At 35.5% G+C, this 25,696-nt stretch overlaps 3 long non-coding RNA genes across 6 annotated transcripts; 1 reads left to right on the top strand and 2 right to left on the bottom strand.

The window, feature by feature from the left end:
- The first annotated feature begins 335 nt into the window (after positions 1-335).
- On the top strand, positions 336-6,234 carry LOC129925705 (uncharacterized). 3 transcript variants are annotated; one of them, XR_008777428.1, is made up of 2 exons: positions 336-539; positions 5,440-6,234. It is a non-coding gene; the product is annotated as an uncharacterized LOC129925705 (long non-coding RNA). The 3 variants fall into 3 exon arrangements; XR_008777427.1 differs by lacking the exon at positions 336-539 and adding an exon at positions 3,096-3,289; XR_008777429.1 differs by lacking the exon at positions 336-539 and adding an exon at positions 4,443-4,787.
- LOC129925708 (uncharacterized) lies at positions 2,947-4,443 on the bottom strand. Its single transcript, XR_008777432.1, has 2 exons — positions 3,536-4,443; positions 2,947-3,369 (listed from the first exon to the last, which is right to left on the bottom strand). It is a non-coding gene; the product is annotated as an uncharacterized LOC129925708 (long non-coding RNA).
- Positions 6,235-19,675: 13,441 nt separating the features above from the next.
- On the bottom strand, positions 19,676-25,339 carry LOC129925702 (uncharacterized). 2 transcript variants are annotated; one of them, XR_008777423.1, is made up of 4 exons: positions 24,635-25,339; positions 24,161-24,599; positions 23,934-24,045; positions 19,676-19,805 (listed from the first exon to the last, which is right to left on the bottom strand). It is a non-coding gene; the product is annotated as an uncharacterized LOC129925702 (long non-coding RNA). The 2 variants fall into 2 exon arrangements; XR_008777422.1 differs by having other exon boundaries at positions 24,161-24,904.
- Between the last annotated feature and the right edge of the window lie 357 nt (positions 25,340-25,696).

Raw genomic sequence — 25,696 nt, 5'->3', positions numbered from 1 at the left:
GTGTGTTGGTCTGATGGCTGTGATTGGATTGAGTCTTGAGATTTGTTACTTGATAGTATCTTCCCCTCACCCAAAGAAATTTTAAAATACCATATCTACATTCTATATCTCCCCCTTTCTTTTTATTTTAAACTAATTTAAAGAGAGAACTATAGTATTTGGATATAATTACTATAATATTGATTATAAAATAAATACTAGATTCATTATTAATTTATTAACATATAAAAAACGAGACCTATTGTTATAGCGATAAAAACGATTGGTCTTTTTTAAACCTCTATGCGTCATGCATTTATTCTGCAACCCATTCATGCTCTAATATCACTAGGGAAGCTGGAGCATTTGTAGAAATTTGGCCTAGGAATGTGCCTCTATTGTATCTAGATATAATCTACTGTAAGGTGTAGTGATTTGAAGTAATGAGCAATGATGATTTGAATATGATCACCTAAAATTTTGGCCGCAAATAATAGACATTAACAACTACACGTGCTTCTAGAGTCTGCCTAACTTGAAAGCCTAGGAAGATTTGATTGGTTAGTCTGTGAAACACGCCTTCCGATTTAGCAAAAACATCACAAGGTGTTCTGTGCATTTTAACCGTGACCTCCGTGTATGTCGAAGGCGCCGTTTTAACGCGGAATACGGCAACTTTTTACTCCGCCCCACTGTGTAGTCAACTGTGCTGGTAGGAGGTGCTAACAAAGGGGAAATGCGTGGACTTTTTTTCAGGACGCAAAGTTGTTTTTTTAATGCGTATTTTATTTTTTAAATCAGTTATAATTATACAGTTTAATAATAAATAATTATCTTATAGTCAATATTAGAGCGGTATTATTAATAGCTTATATTAGAATAGTCACAAGTAGATCTGAAATTTACAAAAATCCTACACACACGTAACTGGTGCACGCTAGATCCATTTTTCAAAAATAGGGCGGGGTAAGACACATTTGACCTGTGTAAAAGTGTTGGCCTCATTCAGTCGTACAACGACTAAGGTTAATCTCGCAGAACACTTTTTCGTGTATATAACTGTAGAGCCCTATTGTGGAGAGACACTCTAGTCCACATTTTACGCATTAACAGGTGGCCTATTTCGCTTTATTGGTCTATCTAGATGAGCTGGACATTTTTCGTATGGCACGCTTTTCTTCCAGAGCTGAGGCCCGTGATTTTTCACTGTCCATACATTTCTTGGTCACCATCTCTCTCCGCGTAGTGTTCTAGAGCTATGTCTTCCCAGTATCAATGTTCACTGTTTTGAGGTCCCGTTTTATCTTATATAATAATACAGACGTTACTTCAAAAAAGATGATTACGTCATACACGTCATGCATTTAGTCATGCATATTAACCAATGACCTAAATTCTGCCAAGTCACTGGTTTTCCTGACTAGGTCAGGCAACCGTTTTATTACACCCAGATCTAGATTTTTCATTGACAGATGTGTTATTTGATCGCTAGACAACTCAACGCTATTAGTATTACGCACAAGGAAAAATACCGCCTTTTCATCATATATAGCAACTAGTCGACGTATCGAGACATCGACTATACAAGCTAGGTCTATCTGACCAATCCAACACATTAATTGTTTACTGTCCAACTTTTAGTGTTCAGTCTAGGGCAGAGAGAGGGGGGATGTGAATGAAAGTGTTACATTTTTTTCCCTAGGGTTGATTACCCGAATGCTCTGATAAAACAAAAAATTACAACACACTAGCTATTGCAAACACGAAACATTCAAATTGCTGCAGTTAAAGTACACATAGCATCGAAGCAGTAAAAGGGATGACTTTTGATATAAAGTAGCTAATTGGACTGCTGTCAGTTTATCAATCAGGGCTGCATGTTGTATTTGAGAAATATCACTATTTTTATGTTTCTGGCTTAGCTTAAGCCTTCGCTCACTGATTGTCAATGTACATTGAAAATACACTTCCACTGGCAGTAAGCCTATTTATGGCAGGAAGGGTTAGGTTTCAGCAATCAACTCAAGAAAACATTAAGATAGGCTGAATTGATATAAGCTATGTAAGAACACTTACAGTTACAAATGATGATACATAAAGTAAGCTTAAAATAGTTTCTCAATTTTTTGAGATGACAAAATAGTTTTAATCGACTTTGATTTGTTTTGCCTTTAAAAAAAAGTGGTTTATTGTGCCGTTATTCATAGTATGCGAATAGTAGAATATATGCATCTGTTTGGAACCCCTCAACTCAAAGAAAGTGAACAAACTGTAACAGACACAAAATAGAGCAGCGAGATTCATAGCAAACGAATATTCTTATTTGATTAGACACCTTTTGTAAAATCACTAAATTTAGAAACCTTTAGGATAGAAGACTTAAAAGTAAGTGCTTTCCTTGTGCTATTAGAGCATTGAATGGGTTATTTGAGTCAGTCAGGAAAACCAATGACTTGGCAGAATTTAAGTCATAGGATAACATGCATGACTAGATTGACACGCGTAAGATGTAATCATCATCTTTTTTTTTGAAGTGATGTCAGTAATTTATAAGATGAGAATCAATGCCATCGTCAGAATCTTTTGCTCTCTTTGTAATGCAAATAATTGTCGAATTCATGTCTCGTGTCAATAATGTACTATAATAGAACAATAAGCATTTCACAATGAAGGAATCACGGCTTTTTTTTTTATTAAAAAAAAAAATAGGTGCCGGTACTCAGTGATTGATTGCCTAACTTTTAACTACTAATAAATTAATAATATAGATCTACGTTAAAATACAAGAAAAGTAATAATTTTTCCCCCACATTCCAAAAAGGTGCCGGTACTCCGTAGCGATGCCTTCCGTCACAAAAAAAGCCCTGCGTATATAGATCTATATTGTTATGTCTCTCCTACTGTTCAGGCTCTCTTCTAACTGCACCTTACGACACAACGAACTTAAAGAACCTCACAACTCAGTGCTCCAAAGTATCAGTCAGTTTAATGTCAAATACATCGCAATTGGCAACAACATTAACACTGTCTTTACAAAAACCTAGTCTTGTTACGCCTGACTTTACACACTATGCTGGTTCTCGCCTCGTACTGGTCACATTGCGAGGTAACGTGAAGTCAAGTCTTACTAACACAGTCGCTCTTATATAGTGTCTCTACTGGCCTACTCGGACCTTCTTGACCACTCCAGTTGATCACTTTCGCCGTGACTTGCGTGCGTAATATTTACACACAGGTCGTTGACGAACTGGCGAGTACTGTCACTGGTCACAGTTGACCGCTCTTCCTGCGCTGGACAGTGGCGATTTGGGTAGGCTAAAAATACACAGCACTACCTCCATCTATGTCACCACCAGGTTGACAACAATATATATATTGCTTTATATAGGCCTATTCATAGAAAGAGAGACAGAGACATTTATACAGTATTATTATTTTTTCATTATTTGTAAGTTGTCTTTTTTATATTGACTTAGGCCTACATTTTTTAATAGATCTTTTCATGAAGTTGGATGTTCAAGTCATTTCTTTTTTCTTCTAAGAAAAAGAATCTTACCTTTGCGTAATAAATAATCCAAACTTTGCCTGTAATACCCGTATGATTATAATAATCCAATCTGTTGAAGAATCTAATTATTCCAATATCTGAACTTCACTGAAGCATATTTCTATACAAAAAGTAAATGATCGAAAAGAAATATGTGCGCGCATGAACTGCAATAACACGTCTGCTTTCACTAAAAATAGGTCAAACTTTTTTTTCCGTGTCTGAAACAATTCATGTAAAAATCAAACTAACACGTTAAGAAACCCGGCCAATACAATGTTTGGTATCTCTTGCATGAATGACCTTTATTGTAAATTTACTATAAATATAGAATCTACTAACAAAACATCTGGCACAGTGAGTACGCGATGCCTTCCAAGTTACTATTTTGAACCAACAGCATGCGTCTCAAAAGAATCAAATCAGATACAATGGTGACATATCAGCTTATTTCTCTGTAAAGAATGGGGTGAAGCATGGCTGTATAATTGCTCCAAAGACTCCAACCATCTTTCGTCTTACCAAAAGATTGCCTTTGGCATACGGTCGTCCCCCGTACGATATACGTGCCCTGCCCAGCGTCGCTGTCAAACTATTATAAGCAATACCTCTATCATGTCCATACCGCATTCACAAGAACAATACTGCTCTTGCCAGCGTATGTTCCTGGAGGAGCGCAGAAGTCATTGGGAAAAGCGTTCAAGAAGTATCTGCTTTCTGTATAGTACCCATTTCTCCGATCTTTATAGAAGAGTTGGGAGAACCACTTCTTCGAAGTTCTTGATAGACACTGATCTTTGTAGGCAGCCAGGGCGATTTATTCCATTTCCGCCACACTCTCGCTTGGAGGCGTCCAAAAACATACAAAACATTGAAAAGGATCATTTTTTAAAAGACATAATAAATGAAAATGTATAATGATTCAAATAGATTTAGCACCAAAATGTCCGGTGTCACAACGTTCTGCTTCGCACGAGCCGAGGAATAACACTAACAATGAAACTGCAGTAAAACACACACACACAGATGACGGGGACAGGGCATTTTCTTGAAAAAGCAGCAAGCTGAAAATTATCGTTACAGCAATACCTAACAGACTTGAATCCGCAAATTGGGTATTGGCCAGGGATTCCCCGGCATTTTGCGAAGTGGCCGGCCAAAGTAGAATAAACACTTTTAGTTACAAGTGCATCGAGTAATGACCACACACCTGAACTGGCCAGTTTTAATTTTGGCCGAGTTGTGAGGTCCTTTACAGCTGGTACGCTAAGTTTTTTTTTTTTTTTACTGTTTTTTCAGTCCCTCCTAAATTTCGTGACATTTTGTTTTCCTATTCGCTGCTTCGCTTTTTTGTTTAGTATCATACATTTTTACTTGCTATATCTAGATTCTATATCTCTATTTATTAATTCTAAATCTAGACTTTTCTAATTTGATTATTATTATAATAAATGATTCTTAAAATGCAATCTATAGACTTGTAAACAAATTTCAACTATCTTCACGCATAAACAATTGTTTTTAAAGAACTACACTTAGTCTATTGGACCGTTCCTCTCTGTCTTTTGCCTAGATTAGGTGTTTAGTCGAATCTAGGCTTAGATCTATTTTCTAGAGTATGACCCATGTTGTACTGACTAAAAACTGACTTGAACTTTTTTTTGTTTAGTATCCTACATTTCACTTGCTGGATCTAGATTCTATATCTCTATTTAATAATTCTAAATCTAGACTTTTCTAATTTGATTATTATTACATGATTCTTAAAATGCAATCTATAGACTTGTAAAAATTTCAACACTCTTCACACATAAACAATAGATTTGTAAAGAACATTATATTTAGATGTTTACTTTAAGACAAATGAATTATTTCTTTTATTAACATTTTGTATTTCTTTTTCTTGATTGCAGCCCTGTTTTGAATACAACTAGATCAACAACTTCTGAAACTCCAATAATACTACCTGCAAGTGCTGCTGAAAGAAAAATAACCATAACAGCCTTTAAATTTACTACATATATTCTAATGCTGACAACATCAATTAGATCTAGATGCTGCCTGAAGATTTCATGTCTGTGGCATTTTACCTCTCGAGAAAAGATCTTTTCCCTTTGCAACTTCTGGTGTGGCTAGAGAGGCCAATCCTTGATACACAGCTGTAGTCACAGGTTGAGCACATGTAATCACCAGGCACCGTTGCATTGTCACCTTTCTTCCTGCTGCTGTTGTGTATGGCATCTGCAATCCGAGACCCTTCCTTTATGCTCTCTCTCCATGTGGATCTATCCAGTGCCACCTTTTTCCCAGCCGCTAGTGTCCATTTTGAAGATGCACACTATGATAAACTCAATGCAGTTGACTACAATAATCTCCATGACCACATTGTTTCAACAAGAACCTGTGTGCATCACACATTGTAAGGGTCGAAATTGAAAAAAAAATATTTGTAAGCTATGTGCCAAAAATGCTCCTAATATTCAATGAGCTCTGACCAGGATAACAATCACACATTGTGTCCGGATGGCACTACATCTGGGTATCACTTCAAAATATCATAGCACGAGAGCAGCCATAACAAAAAGTACAACCAGACCATTACTATTATTATGGATACAGTGATGGTCAATACTGTTGTTGTGTTTTCAATAATAGTTTAATTGCTTTTTAGTTAGTTACAATGCTATTAATATTAAAAGGTATTTTTTATCATTTTTGTTTTTTATATTAGAGATAATGGTAGGCCATTATTTGCTACTAGTAGATTATGTAATTTGTTGAATGCTATTAAAGAGCTTCCATATAAAATATGTCTTAACATAATTCTTTAGTTTTTATTTCATAACACTATTACTACTATTAATAATAACACCTAAAAAACAAACTATCTACATTGGATTCTAAAAAAATAAATTATACTCGCTATAGCTTTAAAAATATTTTACTTAGTTTTTTTTTTTACAGTGACCAATTAAGGTGTAAAATAATATACAATACAGTACTAAAAAAGACATTGTCATCTTGGCGTAAGTAGGACTTGTTCATTGAAGTATGTCATTACTGCTAACTGTTGATCATTGTGCAGGCCATATGACACCCTGCTTATTAACTAACGTGTGCTTCAAGATTCTGCAGGTTTTTCAGGACTTTGCTTATTTATCATGCAATAGTAGATTATTAGCGGAACTAAGAACACTGATCTGGAAGCAGTCAGATACTTGTTCTATATCAGCAGCATGTACATTCCTTTGATCTAAAAAAAAATAATGATAAAATAAAAATAAAAATTACATTTTAAAATGCAAAATATAAAAAGTATAATGCAGAAGTTAAATAAATATAAATGATGGTATCCATATCTTGAGTCCCCACTTCCCCATTAATGTCTTAGCTACCCTTATGAAACTTTAAACTGCATCCTCTTTGAATGCCATCTACAAGACAAAGATGATAGTGCCTAACATTTGGTTTGGCAGTTTTTTGGATAGCAGTCAATCTTGGTACTGATGCCAAGGTGGCTGGCTGATGACATTTCTCATCATAAACTATTAGCTGGTTCAACATTGTTTTTTTTTAAATACATTGACAAAGTTTAGTTTGTCTTTCCATTTTTCTCTTTTCTAGAAGTCAGCATATTTTTATATTTCTATAAGTATGAGGGAAGAGACTTCTGCCAATGACAGATCTTTTTGGAGACAGCTTGCTACCCAATGTGCCAGAGGGGGAGGATCTAAGTCTAAAAGTATGTCCCTTGTGTCGGTGGGCTGAAATCAATCACAACTGAAATTTAATGTATAGCTTTGTTAAAAAAACAAATTATTTCATATAAAACTTTTGAGGAGTACACATAACACTTTCTGTCAACATTGTCTAGCAAGAGTGTCATGTGCAAAGCACAATGACCTGCCACCTTTACTTTCAACAACAAATGTCTGGTACGTATTAGGGCTAGGGGTCATTCTAGAAATTCCATCCCAGTTTTCGAACCCAAGACCCTTAGATTCAGAAACCAAGCCCTTTAACAATCAGCCAACCTTTTGAGAAGAATACTGAAATTATTACAGTATAAACCTTATTCATTGAGCCAAAATATCAAACTACAGCCTATGGGAAACAAAAAAGTAAACAGAGATAGAACAAGAAATCAAATGATGCACATGGGGATGCATTGGGCACACACTGGGAAGAACAGTAGACAACATTGCAAGACTGGACTGGAACCCAGAGAGGAAGAGAAAGTCTGGTAGACCCATGCAAACTGTCACGGATGAATGTGTGTATGTATGTATAATCTAGTTTATGTGTTTGATCTAGTGGTTTCATTGTTTTATTTTGTTAACTAGAATTGAACCAGGGGCAGCTAGACGTATTGAGAACTAAGGTAGATTCTATAGAGTTATTATTATAAATATAATAAGGAATCTGTGACATATTTGGAGGCTCGTTTATCTAGTAACTTGACTTAGTCTTGGAAGACATTAGGCAGAACTGCGGTTCGCCATTGTTAAAAGGTCAAGGACAAAGAAGGCTGTGAAGTCGTGAAGAGTGTGCGCTCATGTGCAATGGCGGGAAAAAAAACTAAGTCAATCAGCTGAGACGAAACCAGGTCAAACACAGTGATAAAACTATTTGTGTTGTGTATATTGTATGCTAAAGATATAAACAAAATGTCAGAGAGATTAACACAGTTAATAGCTGCTGGAAAAGAGATGAGATTGTGTGGGACAGCTCTACAGGAGTGGGTGAAAGAAAGAGAAGTCAAGCTGGAAAAGAAAGAAAAAGAAAGAGAAGACAGAGAGCGTGAAGAACGTGTTAAAGAGAGAGAAGAAAGAGCTAAAGAAAGAGAGGTGGTGGAGAGAGCTTAAGAGAAAGAAGCTGAGGTAGAAATACACAGATTGAGAGTCAGTGAGTTGGAGCTTAGGGAGACGATAGGAGTACTTAAAGAGCATATAAAACCTGTATGGAAACCAAAGTTGCCACCTTTTAATGAGAATGTGGATCAAATGGATGCATATTTGGCAAGATTTGAAGTACATGCTCAAGCTACAGAAAGACCTAAAACTCAGTGGGGAAGTCATCTATACACATTGTCACAGGGAAAGGCACTGCAAGCTTGTATCAACTTTTCTAAGAAAGATTTAGAGGAATATGACAAGGTGAAAGAAGTATTAATGAAAAGATACAACTTGACAGATGATGGGTATAGAGAGAAGTTCCATAAAGCTAAACCAGAGAGAAACCAGCCATTTCATGAATTTTGTTGAGGACATTAGAAGATACTTAATGCGTTGGGTAGAATTGTCTAATACTAAAAAGACATTCGAAGGTCTCATTGATCTTTTCATCAGAGACAAGATCCTCACATTTTGCAATCCTCAGTTAGTGGCTTTTCTACATGAAAGGAAACCGAAAGATGTGCCAACAGCAGTCAAGTTGTGTCAGCACTATATTACTGCACATCCAGAGAAGACAATTTGCTGCAAAGACTAATGATAACAGAAGTCGATTTAAACAAGAATGGAGACAGGACCGTCTGCAGAAAAGAAGTGTTGGTGAAAAAAGAAAATGTTTTAAGTGTTTCAAAACGGGTCATTTAGCAGTCCAATGTAGAAACAAAAGCCCCTTAAGACGAAATGAGACTATGGGTTCAAGCAGAAGTCAGGAGTTTAAAACCAGCAACAGGGGAAGACCAACTGGACATCCATACAATGCGTCAGTTTGCATAGACTATCAACATGGTGAACAACTCCATGAATCAGATCAGATGGCTGGAGCTGTAACTTGTGACGCCGGGAAATTAAAAATGTATCCTGGATTTGTTGGGAAGAAATCTATTTGGGTCTTGAGAGACACAGGAGCGACCACAATTGGAGTGAAGAGACTACATGTGCACCCTCACCAGTTGACGGGTAAGAAAGTCTAATGTATGACATTTGGAGGAACAATTGAAGAATATCCCACAGCTGTCATTGACATTGATACGCCATTTTTATCTGGAAAAGTTGAAGCATGTGTGTTGGAGAGGCCTGCAGCTGACTTGATTCTAGGAAACGTGACTGGCATAACTGAGCCTACCATCACAGATATCTACAAGTGGCAAAGGTGAGCAATGTCAGAAGTTACTATTGCGGTAACTAGATCTCAATCTGGTGTAATAGAAAACATGGGACAACCGATCCTACATAGATTGAACAGCCAGAATCAGAATTAACATCCAGTTATGCATTGAAACAAAAGGAGGACCAAACATTGGTTAAACTTTTTGAATTGGCAAAGCGTCCCACCAGTAAATTTAAAGTGAAAAATGGACTTCTGATGAGACAAGATAACAAAGAGAAACTACAGCTAGTCATCCCTGCCGCCGAAAGATAAAGAATTTTGGAGTTAGGTCATGACTCACCTTTTGTGGGTCATATGGGGACAGCACGAAAAAAGATACAGCACAGTAGAAAGAGAGTGCTTGGCAGTTGTTTGGGCAGTAACCAAGTTGGCCAGATATCTATTGGGCAGAACATTCGTACTGCGCACAGATCACGCACCCTTACGCTGTTTAAACACAAGTCGGTGAATTCCAGGGTAACTCGCTGGGCCCCTGATGCTTCAGGACTTTCAGTTCGAAGTGCAGCATATTCCAGGTAAAGTAAACGTCATAGCGGACATTCTGCCATGCTTATCATAGATATAAGCCTACGTGGCTTCTCACAAGCATGTGTTGCTTCATCGAAGACTTTGTGTCTTCAACAGTTTAGACTTTGTTGCTTGATGGTAGACTTTCTGTCTACAACTAAGACTTTGTGTCTTCATCTTTTAAGACTGTGTGTCTTCATCTTTTAAGACTGTGTGTCTTCATCTTTTAAGACTGTGTGTCTTCAGCTTTTAAGACTGTGTGTCTTCATCTTCTAAGACTGTGTGTCTTAACTATAGACTGTGTGCCTATTACATTGCAGTCTGTGTGACTACATTAAAGTCTGTGTGACTATGTTCAAGTTTGTTTGGATACATAAACGCCTGTGTGGCATATTCAGAGCATTTGTGGCCTATCGAACGAACATTTTTGTTGTATTGTGGTGTAATGTTTGATATTTGTTTTATAATCATTTTATTTAGTAATCTTTGTAAAAATCGATTATAATTTTAGGAGGGGCGAGATGTCATGGATGAATGTGTTTATGTATGTATAATCTATTTTTACAATCTGCGCGAATGACTGGAAGTGTGTTGGTTGTTAGACAGAGACCAGCGTGTGTGATTTGCAGTAAAGCGGATTAAAGTTTATGTGTTTGATCTAGTGCTTTCATTGTTTTATTTGGTTAACTAGAACTGAACCAGGGACACCTAGACGTATCGAGAACTAAGGTAGATTCTATAGAGTTATTATTATAAATATAATAAGGAATCTGTGACACAAACATAGATCAAACCTGCAGACCAAGAAGGAAAGTTGGCAGGATGGAAATGGATGGGGAATAGCCCAGAACAGAGTCAGAATGTAAAGCACTGATGCGGCTCTATCTAATTTCTTATGTTGCCTATTTTTTTTTAATTATGCATTCATTCAAAGATAGAAAGTTCTATTTAAAATAGCTATACCATAACCGTAGGTGTCACAGTCCAGTTTTAGAACCTCTGTGACATGAAGTGACACTCAGTCACCTATTGTAATATTCCGTGCGGGCAAGCACGAAGTTATGTGAATAAGTTAAAGGACTCTGAAATAAGGGTCAAAAGTTAGTTGGTGAAGAACTCCAGCAGAGAGTGGATGTACGATTTTCTCTGTCTGTAATATGTACCTTAATGAATTTGATTTAATGTTAACTTGAGAGTTTTCTTCGGACTTATATTTTGAACATTTCATTGATGTGATTGCTTATTCCACATGGCATGAACAGCCAGTATTTATTGGTGTATATTTTGTGACGGCTGAAGTCGCCAGTATTTTCTGTAATTTATCCTATATATAATAAACTTTACGTCTGCTACCAGTGTGTTCATCAGTAATTCTAAATGTTGTCGTTGGAGACCTTAGTATACTAGTAATGTTGCGCACTTGCAAATCCAGTGCGTCTAATGAAGTACATCGCCAAGAGGAGCATTATAGCCGTACCAGAAGAGGTACCTACAACACACGGACACACCCACGCCGCTACGCCTACAGCCAAAACCAGGTAGCGACATTTGGTGGCCAGTATGTTGTGTTCTAGACACGCACGGACTCAAACACCACTCAAGCGAAACCAGCCACAAGTATTCAAGTAGATCATCATTGAACTAACCTGAGCCTGCACTTTTTCACCGGTTGACCTGACCCGTAGTTACTAGAGTCCACTTCATCATTGACCAAATCGAACTTAACATCAATAGCTTGTATATTTTAAACCTGGTCAATGCCTATTTCTCCACTATTGTCGACATCTTGAGATTTAGCACGGCGTGACATCACCATCGGCAGAAGACAGCTGATACATTTGTGTGGATGAAAAACTGAAGGCGTCGCTCGAAGACAGCTGATACATTTGTGTGGATGAAAAACTGAAGGCGTCGCTCGAAGACAGCTGATACATTTGTGTGGGTGAAAAATTCAAGGCGTCGCCTGAAGACAGATGATACATCGTTTCCACGTGAGCGCTCGTCACCAACGTTTGACACGCTCTTGCATTGTCGAGGTTTCACCTTACATTGCTATACAGAAGGTCCTCCATTTAGACTTCTGTTCACTTATGGCCATGCTGTTTTTTTTTCAGAGACTTTACATATTTGGATTATCTAAGCTGAAGTCTTCCACTTAAGTACTGTTGGATTATTTGGATTATTTGGTGGATTATTATTTTGGATTATTTGGATTATTTTGTGGATTACTTTGGAGTACTTGACAGAACTTATCTGTATTGTAAATTTGAGCATTTGAGCCATCTTATGGCATTGAACTGGATTATTTTTCTTCTACCACTTTAATGCTCATAGTAACGTGTATTCTTAAATTGGATTACTTATACATGGATTATTATTCTTAAATTGGATTACCTATACATGGATTATTAGCGAACCACCCAAACTGTAATGGCATTTGACAAGCTACAAGAGAGAAGAGGATTAAACTACACTAGTCGACAAGAAAAGAATCTGTAAGTCACTATTAACAAATTAAATACATGCATATGATTATAAAGTACATGGATTTTGCTTTGATATAGTAGTAATTAAACTTGATTGTTAGTAGAGTCAGTAATTGATAACTCTTGGCATTTTTGGAGCCATATTTTGATTTCATTTTTCTAAGTGTTCTTTTAAGGGTGGCTGGAGAGGGACTATTTTATGAACTATCATAACAATAGGATCTATTAGGGTCTATCCTATTTGTTCTTTAACCTCTATAAGGCCCAATGCGTTTGAGGCTCTCCTTGTTGGTACGGAGGTCATAGAATATAGTGGGAAATTATTTATTTAGCTGTTGAGTCTTGTTTGTATTTTTGTCAGTGTACTTAATCTGTATCTATATTGTTGTTTGTTTAAAAGTCCTGTATCCATATATCTGTATTTCTCCTGTCAAATTTCTACTTTTTATTAATTTCTTTAAAAGCAGACTGTGTTGTTCTCTATATTGTTTCTGTGTTTGTCTTTTTACTTATACTGTACATATATTTTTCTTTCTTCTACTAATTTACATTTTTACTATTTTACTTTGGCACAACAGCACACATGTATAACATACGTTGATATTTATGACTATTGAATTTGAATAGTTTATAATTAACTGAGTAAATTTTGATCTAGATCTATACATTGGACAATTATCACTACATTCTTTCATTACATTGTAACCATTGATTGAATTTTTTATATTATTGTGTAATATACACATGTTAAATAATTGACACACACTGTATTGACAAGTATAACACAGTACATTTTTTTCTTTTCTCACTTAATTAACTACACAAAGCATTAAACATGTCTTCCTATGACAAAATTTTAGAGTTAGTGAAAATCATGGAACTAGAAGGGGATGAGAAAAAGGAATTTATCAAAAAAGAATTAGAAAAGGCAGAAAAGAAAGAAAGGGAGGAAAAAGATAGAATAGAAAAGAAAGAAAGGGAGGAAAAAGATAGAATAGAAAAGAAAGAAAGGGAGGAAAAAGATAGGGAAGAAAGAGCTGCTGAAAGAGCTCATCAGAAAACATTAAAAGAACTAGAAACTAGACAAAAAGAACTAGAACTAGAAGCTGCCAAAACAAATCCCAACATTAATACCCAACAGTCCACAACAAAGCCATTCATCTCCAAATTCCATAAATATAATTCAAAAGATGAAACACTTGAAAACTATTTAGTCCAATTTGAGCATATAGCCTCAACCTATAGTCTTAACAATGAGGACATGGCCAAACACCTACTAGCAAATTTGTCTGGAGAACCCCTCAACATCATTTCCACTTTAACTGTAGACCAAAAGAAAGACTATGCAGCAGTAAAGACTAGATTACTAGAACACTTTGGAAAAAATTCAGACTTCTATCGTAAGCTGTTCAGGGACACTAAATTGAAAAAAGATGGGGACTTCAACAGAATAATATTCGACATGAGGACTAACATGATAAAATGGTTAGAGCTAGCAAAATGTGACATCAAAGACCCGACACAAATCCTAGACATGCTACTTATTGACAATGTCCTTAACAACGTGACAGACTTAGTATTTACTTTCCTTAAAGAAAAGAAGATCAAGACAGAGACTGAACTGATAACGAATCTAAATCTATTTAAAGACAGTCACCCTGGACACACGATCGACAAAAGAGACCTACACCAACTAGTAGCCACAGCAACAACATTCAACAACAAAAATGACAAATTCAAATGGTCCAACACCAAGACTTGTTTCAATTGTGGGAGAAAAGGTCATGTAAAAAACCAATGCAAAGCTCCTATAAACTACAATAACAATTACAGATACAGAAGTTACACTAGTTTCTACAACCCAAACAGCTACAAACAAAACAACAATAACTACAATAATAGACCATATAGACTACACCAGAGTGCAAGTCCCAATGAAAGAAGAAATTTTGCAAACAGTTACCAACACAATAACTATAATAGAAACAACAGGCAATCTAGAAGGGACCAATATAACTACCACACAAACAACCACCCAAACAACTACAATAGAGGAAACAATAGAAACAACAGTGGCAATAACACCAACACCCATAGAGAGGAAAATGTAGCCTACATGCAATCAAATAAGTCCAAAATAAAAGTCTTTCCATCCTATGTTAATTCTAAAGAAGTAGGATCAATTCGCGACAGTGGAGCCACGGCAATAATAGTTAAAGCCTCTTTAGTCGAACCAGGACAGTATCTAGAAGATACAGTAAAAGTGACCTATGCAAATATACAAAAATTCGATATTTGCAAGACCGCTAAAGTCCTAATAGAATCACCCTGGATTACAGGAGAACTAGAAGCCATAGTCATGGACACCCCAGCACAAGATCTAATAATAGGCAATGTAGATGGTGTAAAAGATCCAACACTAGAAGAAGTTATGCAATGGGCGGAAGATAGACAAAAATATTCCCTATTTAAACATGAGGCACTATTAGCTCAAACCAGATCACATAAAAAAATAACACCAGAAATAGAATGCCCCACTGTATTACTCAATGAAATAGGCATAACTAGGGAGGAACTAATAGCTATGCAGAAAAATGACACCACAATACAAGACCTCTTAAGCAAAGATTATAACAAGATAAATTTAAATAACCACCACATAGAAATTAACAACCTAGCCATTAGATATAACAGGAAAGAAAACTGTACTAGACTTCAAATCCTGATCCCTAAAACTTTAAGAGCTAAAATATTAAATATGGCACATGATGACCCCACAGCAGGACACTTAGGAAAAAAAAAGGTATATGCTAAGATAGCCAACAAATTCTTCTGGCCAAAGATGGGAAAGGACATTAAGAACTATGTAAACAGTTGCACAGAATGTGCCAAACAAAAAACAGTGACTAGAGCCCCATTAGAAAAATCAGATAAATCTCACTATTTTTGGGACAAAATTGCCATGGACATAATGGGACCCCTAACTACCAGCAGTAAAGGGAATAAATATATTTTGGGTATCATTGACATGTCCACTAGATGGGCAGAGGCATTTCCTCTAAAAGATATAAAGGCTATTGACATATGTAATTGCTTAAAAACACTTTTTCTAAAATTTGGATTCCCCAATAAGTTACTGTCAGATAATGCATCAAACTTTAAGTCCCACCTTAACCAAGCATTTGCAGAAATGACTAACATCCGCCTAGTCCATAGCACTATCTACTCACCACAGGGAAATGGAGTCATAGAAAAATGGAACAGAACTGTAAAACAGATGATATATAAGCTAGAAAGAGACTCAATGAGCACCTGGGACCAGACTCTTAGTTATGCTATATTTGCCTACAACACTAGCATCCATGAAACCACCAAATTCAGCCCCTATGAGCTTGTATTTAACAGAAAACCTAAAGGACCGTTAGAGTTATGGGCTGACAACATGTTAGACTTAGAAAACATAGAACAGTACCATCCTTGGATAATTCAGACCAAACAACAGCTTAGACAAGGAATAAAACTAGCAGAGATAAACATGGACAAAAATCTAGAAAGGCATAGGAAAATAAAAAACAGAAATAGAAAACTAAGAACACTAAATGTAGGTGACCAAGTTTTTGTTAAGATAGAAAACAAACACTGTAAAGATAAGAATGAGGGACCATTTAAAGTTATAGAGAGAATTAATAACAAAGTGTACATCATTGATAAAGATGGTAGAGAATGCAAACTCAATATTGACAAACTTGTAAAATTGGATATGAGACAAATAACTGACACAGATATAATTGAACCTGATGTAGAAACCAAACAAAACATACAAGAACATATAGCAAGCACCATAAACACCACACACAACAGTAGTCCAAATATTGAAAATGATATGTTACAGAATTTGACAGTTAAATATAGTGATGTAATTACACAAAAGCTAGGATGTACCAATCTGATAGAACACACAATAAAACTCAACAAAGCACTACCAACTAAGACAAAAGCCTATAGTATCCCCAAAGCATATGAGGACTTAGTTAGAACAGAAATGACCAACTTAATTAAAGATGGGAAGATAGAGAGATCAGAAACATGTAAATATGCATCACCCATGGTCATTGTAAAAAAGAAAGACAGTGGAGTAAGAATCTGCTGTGACTTTAGAGAAATAAATAAATGCACAGTCATAGACCCAGAACCCCTACCAGACACTGACAGCATAATTACAACTTTAAGCAAATCATCCCTATTCACAACAATGGACTTAAACAGAGGCTTCTGGCAGATTAAAATGGACCCTGACTCTAAGGAATATACAGCATTCAAATGCACTATGCCAGGCCTAGAAGGTATCTATGTCTGGAATGTCATGCCATTCGGCTTAATAAATAGTACAGCCACATTTCAGAAATGCATGTCAAAATTATTAGAAGGCATAAATAATGTATTGTCTTATGTAGATGACATTTGTGTTTTCACCAACTCACAACAGGAACACATTCATGTACTAGAGCAAATATTTTCAAGACTAAGAACACACAACATGACATTAGCCCCCAAGAAATTAAACCTAGCCAAGCCTGAAATCCAATTCTTAGGATATTGCATTACCAATGACAAAATTACACCCACTGAAACAAACCTAACAAAGATTAAAAACATAAAAGAACCTAGGACTAAGAAAGACATGAGATCATTATTAGGACTTTGCAACTTCTATAGAAAGTTCATTCCAAATTATGCACAGATAATTGAACCCCTTGTTGAATTTACTAAAAAGAAGCATGGAAACACAATTTGCATAGATGAAAAAAGTAGACTAGCATTAAGCAACTTAAAAGATAAATTTAATGAGAAACTAGAATTAGCCAGTATTGACCCAACATCAACACTATCACTGTACACTGATGCCTCCAACACTGGTATTGGGGCATGCTTACTACAGCAAAGGGAGTCATTTTTTAAGCCAATAGTACACATCAGTAGAACACTGTCTGAAACAGAAAGAAAATACTCAGTGATTGAGAAAGAATTATTAGCCATTGTATGGTCAGTTGTAAAACTCAAGAATTACTTGTTAGGTAGATTTTTTAGCATCAAGTGTGATCATAAACCATTACTGGCACTAAAAAGAAAAGATCTAAAAAATGACAGGATAAACAGATGGACACTCATTCTCTCAGATTACAAATTTGATTTAGAAAGCATTCCAGGACATGAAAATGTAATAGCTGACTTTTTATCCAGATACATAATACATGAAAATGAAGCAAGTGAAAATAATGACATTAAACACATCAGCCAGGACATTCTGATAGAATAAATAACCAGTACAAAGCACTTAGAAACAAGTAGTAGCAGTCAACTAAGTCAAATTAACATTCTACACATTTTTCAAATAAGTCATGACACTTTATTGTTACACTTTTCTTTTGGGTCATGATGACATTTATGCTTATGATCAATAACAGATCATCTATTTTCTACTCATTGTATTTTATTGTCAACTTGTAATATGACAAATACCAGATGTGTTTATTTTGTGTGTATATATTGTATTTCATTACTGATTGTGCACAGCAATGTAAACAATGAGATGTAAACAACAGTGAACTACTTGAACTGTTGACCTGAATTTTTTTTCATAACAACTCACAGATGTAAATATTGTCTAAAATTTTTTACACACCTGAATACTACAATGAATGTTTATAAACATGGAAATTTGTTTACTATTGTACTTCAATACTACACTCAGACTATTTATAGTAGTCTTATGCAAGGTCAACCTTGAACTGGATTGACATGTATCTGAAAATTTTTTTTTTATTTTTCTTGATGAAGGCAAAACTTAGAATAATATTTTGACACAGCACATAACAATTGTAAATAAACATTTCTGTAATAATTTTGAATAAATTTACTCAGTGTGTCAAATGATACACATTGATAATGTTGTGCATCTACAATTATAGTAAAACATTGGATGTGGAATAACTTGGATATTTTTTCCTTTTTTTATATTGATTAGCATGTGATTGTTTGTACAAATTTTTTTTTTTCAGTACAAATGTATGCATAAAGTTTGTTAACACTTGATGGAGGTACTTTTCATTACAATTAATGTTACATTTCAGTGATTCTGCTCTCAGTGAATTAAGTATATAAATGATTTTTTTTTGGACTCAGTAATTTATATGATGTTATACATAATTACTAAGATTATATAAGATGATATGAGCAATTGGAGTGAACTTACAGCACTTGATAGAATAATGGACTAAGCTCATATATATTTGTACAGTGATATTAATGTAAAATATATTTGTCAAAGATTTTTGGTCAAAAATCTTTTTGGAGTGTGGGGCGTATGTCACAGTCCAGTTTTAGAACCTCTGTGACATGAAGTGACACTCAGTCACCTATTGTAATATTCCGTGCGGGCAAGCACGAAGTTATGTGAATAAGTTAAAGGACTCTGAAATAAGGGTCAAAAGTTAGTTGGTGAAGAACTCCAGCAGAGAGTGGATGTACAATTTTCTCTGTCTGTAATATGTACCTTAATGAATTTGATTTAATGTTAACTTGAGAGTTTTCTTCGGACTTATATTTTGAACATTTCATTGATGTGATTGCTTATTCCACATGGCATGAACAGCCAGTATTTATTGGTGTATATTTTGTGACGGCTGAAGTCGCCAGTATTTTCTGTAATTTATCCTATATATAATAAACTTTACGTCTGCTACCAGTGTGTTCATCAGTAATTCTAAATGTTGTCGTTAGAGACCTTAGTATACTAGTAATGTTGCGCACTTGCAAATCCAGTGCGTCTAATGAAGTACATCGCCAAGAGGAGCATTATAGCCGTACCAGAAGAGGTACCTACAACACACGGACACACCCACGCCGCTACGCCTACAGCCAAAACCAGGTAGCGACAGTAGGCCACAGAAACAGAGATGACTTTACATCATTTGCCCTTTGGACCACAAGGTCTGAAAGGGAAACTATATCATAATGCTTTAAAAAATCTACTTGCCATGAGGAAGAATAAAAACAGGCCATCTTTGCTGCAGTTCTTTGTTTTCTATCTGTTCCTAAAATATGGTTTCATTAAACTGTGTGCAGCTCCTAATTCTTGATCACCAGGAAATTCTCTGCATCATTATCTGAAAAACATTTACAATTAATGACCTGGACAAAGAAGATTAGTGTAGAAACTGGAACTGAAAGCTATTTTTTTAAAAAGTTTAATCAAATTAGTACTTAAAAAGAAAGTTTTAGTACAAAAAAAAAATAATAATTAGAAAGTTAACTTAATTTCCTGAATTAACCTGTAAGTTTTAGCTAACCTATTATGTATTATCATATTAACCTATCCCTTAGTTGTTGGACCATTGGGGCACCACACAAGATCTGTTGGCCATATTTTCCATTCCTGTTTGTAATATTATCCAAAAGAAAAAAAAATTGATGTAGAGTTTAAGTTTTGCCTGTAACTCATAGGAGATTATTTCATTAGTCTGTATGCTGATCTAATTTAGAGAACTTGGTCTGCATCTTTATCAGAACAACAGTTAATGAGATAATGAAGGGATTCAGCTGACAAATAAAAGATAATGTGTTTAAAGTCTTGGTGATAGGGGAATTCTTGTGTGTATTAGCTTTCGTAACAGTATTTTTTATATGACAGAGTTGTTAGCCCTGTGCATAACCATCTGGGGGGCTGCCCCTTTCAGCTCTCTGGATAGCTGCCTTTATTTTTGGGTAAGGTGCCCTAGCCTTTGTGGATCCCTCCACTTCCTGCAAGGCAGCAGGTTTGATTTTGGTCCACCCCGGGTATTTTATTTCCCCGGTACCCACCATATCTGGAGGGCATTCCCCTATCCGCCACCTGGGGAGGCGCTCGATGGGAGATCAAAACTCCACAACGGAAAACGAAAAAGGACATGATTTTTGTTTTGCGACATGGAACGTGCTAAGCCTTATAGAGCAGGTGCGCTAGCCCAACTTACTGAAGTGTTAAAGAAATATAGGGTACCGCTTAAAGCTCTACAGGAAATCAGGTGGAAAGACTCGGACATTCTCAGAACCAAGGAGTATACTATATTTTATAGTGGTGGAAGCACTAACAACTTAGGTACAGGTTTTGCTGTTAAAAAGGAAATGGTAGGTAATGTCATTGGATTTAAACCTGTAAGTGACAGACTCTGCTCACTGCGTTTGAAAGGAAAATTCTTCAACATATCATTTATCAATGTTCATGCCCCTACTGAAGATGCAGATGATAACACAAAAGAAGCCTTCTATGATGAACTGGAAAGAATTTATGATGAAGCACCAAAGCATGACATCAAAATAGTCCTAGGAGATTTCAATGCAAAAATTGGAAAGGAACCAGCATTCAGACCAATAATTGGCAAAGAAAGCTTACACGAAGAGACCAACAATAATGGCATAAGATTAGTGGAAAAGGAATGTCTATCAGCAGCACAAAATTCCAACATAAGAATATTCACAAGGTTAACTGGATCTCACCTGATAGCAACACCCAGAATCAAATAGATCATATACTCATAGATAAGAATCATGGATCAGACATACTAGATGTTAGAAGTTTCAGAGGAGCTAATGCTGACTCAGACCACCTACTAGTAAAAGCTAAACTTAGACAGAGAATAAGTACCATACACAAGTACCAAAGAAAGAGAGCACAGCAATATGATAGTCAAAAACTCACAAAGGATCCACTTGTTGCAGAAACTTATAGAATGGCACTCCAAACGCAACTGACAACATTAGAAAAGGACAGCGAAAATAACATAAATGAGCATAGGGAAATAATAAAGCATGCTATATTACAGAAAACAGCAGGGTCATTGAGAGATGGGCTGAATACTTTGAGGAGATCCTAAATACCACTGAAGATGGAGATAATGGAGAATATAAACTGCCACATGGGGGACCAGATCCCTTAGTGAACCCTCCAACACTCATTGAAACATCAGAAATAATTAGGACCATGAAGAATCACAAAGCACCAGGAGAGGACCAAATCACAGCAGAACTAATTAAATATGGAGGGAAAGACTTACATTCCCAAATACACAGACTAATGTCAAGAATTTGGGAAGAAGAAGTAATACCAACAAAATGGGAAACGGCTCTTACAACCCCAATACACCAAAAAGGATCCGAGTTAAAGTGCTGTAATTACAGAGGAATCTCTCTACTAAATGTGACTTATAAGATACTGTCTAGGCTTATAACTAAGAGACTTGGAAAATATTCAGAAGAAATCTTAGGTGACTACCAATGTGGTTTCAGACCCAAAAAATCCACAACCGACCACATCTTCACACTAAGATGTATACTAGAAAAATGCCATGAATACAACATACCAATCCACCAACTCTTTATAGACTATAAAATGACTTATGACAGTATCAGAAGGAAATAACTATAAGGAAATAACTATAAGACACTCTACAGGATTTTGGAATACCCAACAAGCTGACAAGACTTATACATATGACATTAAACAACTCAAAAAGCAAAGTCATAATACAAGGAGAAGACTCACGGGAATTTAGGATTAAACAAGGATTAAGACAAGGAGACGCACTTTCCTGCATGCTTTTCAATTTAACACTGGAGAGAGTTATAAGAAATATACACATAAACACAAGGGGAACTATTACTAACTACTTCAGGAGAGAAAACACGGGTCCACAACCAACAGGGATGATATACAGCCAATTTCTACAATACCTTGCTTATGCCGATGACATTGCCTTATTGGGTATAGAAACCTCTGACATGGCTAGAGCCTTCATACAACTAGAAGAAGCATCTCGACCAGCAGGACTTGAGGTCAATGACAGTAAAACCAAGTACATTACAATGACAAGAGACAATCAAACAGAGGGACAAAATATCAAAATCAAAGACCACGAATTTGAAAACGTCCAAACTTTCAAATATCTAGGAAGTACTATTAATTTCAAAAATGACCTACTAGCAGAAATAAAGGAAAGAATAGCAGGAGGCAACAGGGCATTTTATAGCACCCACCATTTATTTAAGAGCAAAACGATTTCAAGGAAAACCAAGAAAATAATATACAAAATTATAATAAGACCAGCAGCAATGTATGGAAGTGAGTCCTGGACACTGACAAAGACATATGAAAATTTACTTAACACTTGGGAAAGAAAAATTCTTAGCAAAATCTATGGTGCCATACAGGATGAAACAGGGTGGAGGACACGCACTAACCATGAGATATATCAATAGTATGAAGACCCACCAAAAGTGAACGAAATAAAAAAGAACAGACTACGTTGGGCAGGTCACCTTGAAAGAATGTCAGACAACAGAGGGGTGAAAATCGTATACAGGCAAAAACCAAAAGGCAGGCGACCCAAAGGCAGACCCCGAATGCGATGGATAGATGATGTGGAAACAGATCTGAAGCAGCTTGGGGCTAGGGCGTGGAGACGAAAGGCCCAGGAGATCTGAATGGAAGGATATGTTAAAGCAGGCCAGAGCCACCACTGGGATGGATGGATGGATAGGGGAATTCACACTAAACTAGTTTGGACACTTCTGAATATGTCAAGCTCTAGAAATCTTATAAGAAGAGAAATATACCATATATATATAGAAATATATATATAATTACAAAAATATATGGACAATGTTTGAGATGCCAATTCTACAGACTAACTGGATTTCACTAAAGCTGCACCATGTAACAATATAAATAGAATCTTAAATTCTACCAAGTCTTGGTTTTACTGACAACCAGTCGACAAATGCAGTTAACAATATTTATTAAACCTGTAGCTTGTCTTTATTAAATTCAAAAGAGCATTTTGGCCTACTTCAAATACCTAGAAGCTATTGTCTCAGATGAGGGAACGAAACCTGAACTACTGACAGTCCACAGCAGCCCTTTCAAAACTTAAAATAATATGGAAAGACAAAGGCTTAGCCCTAGGCACCAAAATCAGACTGATACGCTCTCTGGTCATGGCCACATTTTTATATGCTTGTGAGTCTTGGACACTGACTGCAGAGCTAGAGAGGAGGATCCTAGCAATGGAATTGAGATACTACAGAAGAATCCTAGGTATTACAACTGAAGAATCCTAGGTATTACATAATAATAACAATAATAATAATTTTATTTATAAAGCGCTGTTAACAAACAAAATGTAAGCTCAAGGCACTGTAACAACATTACAAACAAAAACAATTATTTTTTAGATAGACATAATGAAAGACAAACATACCCATACATGTTTAGCCAGCAGAAAAACATCTTACTCTATAATTCTAGTCTGGCTGCAAGTCGTCCATACATTGAGTATAGTTGATAGATAACTTCTTTAGTGTCTTGTAAATCTGTGCATAGCAAACAAACAAAAAATATTTGTAGAATCATAGTAGTTACACATAAACTCGATTTTTTAACTGAATAAAGCTTAGCAGGATTTAATTTGTAGAATTCAAAGTATACCATCTTGATCCTTTCTCTTTCTTCTCAAACTTCATTTTTTGTACATATCTGAGGGCACGTGATGCATGATTACCTGATTAGGGAATAAATTCAAAAGATAACATTGCAATGTCTGTGAAGATTTACCATTTCTAAATACAACAGCAAACATTCATCTTAAAAAATATTATGGTGTTAATTTCTTTAAACAATATTTAGACAAAATACAAAAAATATTCAAATAAAGTTAAGTTTCTATGTAGTGAGTGGATGGCAAAATTCTCGTGCTCAAGAAAAAAATATTTTCTGTGTGGTATTGGATAAAGCTGAAATATAGCCTACTGCATTTTGTCTGTTTTTAACCTAATATTATAGAATTTTAACACTGAAAGTCCTATTTCATTCAGCCACTGGGCCTTTGTATAATTCTTAGGCACTAAAATCACTTAATTAAGAAAGCCTTCAGGATAGAAGACTTAAAAGTAGCAATTATACATAAAACACTGAACCATAATCTTCAAATACAAAAACAAAACCCAATAAAATACTCAGACACAAAGATAAAGGCACATTTCTTGTTCCATACGCTAGGGGCAAATTTGTATAAATGCTCCTTCTTCCCTAGAGCATGGAATGGGCTGCCTAAGTGAGTCACAAAACCTAAGACTTGGCAGAATTTCAGTCAATGATCAACATGCATGACTAGATTGACCTAGAAACATGCATAGGCCTTAATCATCTTCTTTTTTTAAGTGACATCTGTATTTCATAAAATTAGATTAATTTTTACCATTTCAATTAGACCGATTTCTTAAAATTAAAGGAAATAATGGCGATACTTTTTCTAGTATAAATAAAAAAAAACCCATTGCAAATAAATCCCTTCCTACATTGAAAAGAGATAATATATACCTTAATATGAAATATACTTCAAAGAACTATAGAAGGTCTATGGAGAGACTGATACACAGGGAATGCGAGATTAGTCAAACAATCTTATGCAATGGCTATTTAAGGAACAAAACCATTTCTATTTCTTATGACATTCTCTTTCAATGCAATGCAAAAACAATAATAATAAGAAGAATTCAATATGCATTTTCAGCATTACTTATAAAAAATGCATCTACATAATAGTAGTAATTTAATTTAATCAGCTTTGTGTAAAACATGATTTAGGCTAAATTAGAGCAAAACTGACATAAAACAAAGAAAAAAATAACATTTTAAATAAGTAAACAAGAAGGTCATCATTTTTCTCAACTTAGAGAAAGAAAATTATTTTCCCTTTTGGATTTCAGTAAAATGTTACTATCATTCAATTTTGTTTTCTTCTGTTTTACCTGGGCAGTGAAAAGTGAAACAAATCCTGTTAAAAAGATATTGAATGTGATTCTTCCTTTGCCTTGATTTTAAAAATATTATGAAAAAATTATTCAATTTACTTAGGCTACTTCAAAAGATTGGTTTAAAACAGTTTGACAAGGAAGATTGTTCTACTCTTAAAAAAACTTAGTCTGAAAGATAAAAGCCAGTATTGAGAAAATTCATTAAAAT

Source organism: Biomphalaria glabrata, chromosome 4 (assembly GCF_947242115.1).
Source record: "Biomphalaria glabrata chromosome 4, xgBioGlab47.1, whole genome shotgun sequence".
In the NCBI taxonomy this organism is placed as follows: Eukaryota; Metazoa; Mollusca; class Gastropoda; family Planorbidae; genus Biomphalaria; species Biomphalaria glabrata.
Note: the sequence above shows the minus strand (reverse complement) of the source record. Positions and strands in the feature narration are given on the sequence as shown.